General features: G+C 32.9%; 1 protein-coding gene across 6 annotated transcripts in view; it reads left to right on the forward strand.

Moving 5' to 3' along the window:
* The window catches only part of LOC106876426 (uncharacterized), a 1308965-nt gene that overhangs the window by 872772 nt on the left and 434026 nt on the right, over window positions 1–2167 (forward strand). The window lies entirely within an intron of this gene.

The raw sequence follows: 2167 nt of genomic DNA on the forward strand, positions 1-2167 counted from the left end.
ATATATATATATATATATATATATATATATATATATATATATATATATATATAAACACATGCACACATTTGTGGGAGGATGTATATCATATGTAATATGTATATAATATACACATGTTATATATACTGTTATGAATGTATATATGCATATATCTATGTCTCCATGTGGATCCGTATGAATAACATACATAATATCTGTAGTCAGTATGTGTAAGTTTATGATATATTCGCCAGGTGTCATATGGTAAAGTAAAAAAGCAGTTTGTGTGTAGCGAAAGCAAAATTCTATTATGTTAGAATCTACAGCTGTTTATACGTATACGTGGCCCAATATTGTTGTAATATGAATGCGTAAATGAAGGTGGCGAGTCGGGATAATCGTTACCACGCCGGGCAAAACGTTTAGCCACATTTCGTCCGTCTCTACGTTCTGAGTTCAAATTCCACCTGGGTCGGCTTTACTTTTCACCCTTTTCATAGAATAAGTACCAGTTGAACACTGAGGTCGGTGTAATCGGCTTATCCCTTCCCCCCATTTTTTTTGCTGGTCTTGTGCCAAAATTTGAAATCAAAATGAATACGCAAATGCATAGTGACGCGCTTGCCTGTATCTCTGCATGCGTATATGTGTGTGTGAAGGTGTGTGTGTATGAAAATAAAGACGCGCGCTTCTATGTGTGTGCGTGAAGATAAAGACATGAAGAGAATAACAAATTAGTATCATTTGATGTTTGTTATTCTGATTGTTATTCTGGTTAACAATGTTATTGTTGTTATTGTTGCTGCTGCTACTGTTGTTATTGTTGTTGATTTTTTTTTTATTTAGTTTCTTATTTGTTTCTTTATTAAGAATGGCCTTTGTCAATGTTTGCTCGTTATTTAATTTTTTGTTTGTTTTTTTTTTATCTGTTTTTTTTTACTTTTTCGTTTGTTGTTCACCAGAAAACTCAGTGAGAATACTATAACTAAAAAGTATTGAAAATATACACACACGCGCGCGCGCGCACACACACACACATATGTACATATATGCGTAGCTGTGTATTTTTTTATTCTTTTACTTGTTTCGGTCACTTGACTACGGCTATACTGGAGCACAGGCAAACAGAGAGACAAACATGGGTTGATAGATAAACAGATAGGTAGATGGATAAAGAGATAGATAGATAGATAGATAGATAGATAGATAGATAGATAGATAGATAGATAGATAGATAGATAAAATCCCATCATTTCTTTCTTCGCTTTCTGAGTGCCTTCTCTACATTAGCCTCTCTTTATATCTCCCTCTCACTCTCTCCTTCACTCTCTTCCTCTCTCATAAACAAACACACACACGCATCTCCTCCAAATTATGTTTCTATCTCTGTAATTACTGCCGATACAAATAATATATTGGTAAACCAGCATCTTCAAGACAGAAAAAAGTACCAGCGATATTTCAGAACAATAAAATAACCCTCAGCTATCCAATTCTTTCTTCGCCATCTCAGATGCATACATAATAAATACATACATACACACACATACATACGTGCGTCTATGTGAGTATATATATGTATATATATCCTATCATATATATGTTTGTGTGTGTGTGTACATATATATGCATCTATATATACATACTCACAAATGTGTATATATAAACACACATACATACATGTATATATTCACACAAACAGATAGGTCCGACGTTCATGTGTGTATGGATGTATATATGTATATAGCTCTTCGGTATATGCATCGCAAAACACACACATAAGCATATACATAGATATACGCATTTCTATATACATTTACATACGTGCGACTATGTGTGAGTTGGCTTGTGTCCACATCTGTATGTTAATGTATGAATATTTATTTATAGATACATATTTAAATCCGTATGTAAATTCTGATGTACATACATATTAATATATATTAATATATGTGTGTGTGTACGTATGTATGTATGTATGTATATTTACACACACACACGAACACACATATATATAAAGTTGAAATTTACAGGAAAACAAAAGACGAAGACAAGTGTATAAACAACAAGCAAGTGTTTTAGTTTGACGCTAGGGAAAGTCAGAAAGTCTTTTACGTTTCGAGCCTGCGCTCTTCAACAGAAAGAAACATGAGGAAATAAACAGAGAGAATAAAAAAACTATATATAT

This window comes from Octopus bimaculoides, chromosome 5 (assembly GCF_001194135.2).
Source record: "Octopus bimaculoides isolate UCB-OBI-ISO-001 chromosome 5, ASM119413v2, whole genome shotgun sequence".
In the NCBI taxonomy this organism is placed as follows: Eukaryota; Metazoa; Mollusca; class Cephalopoda; order Octopoda; family Octopodidae; genus Octopus; species Octopus bimaculoides.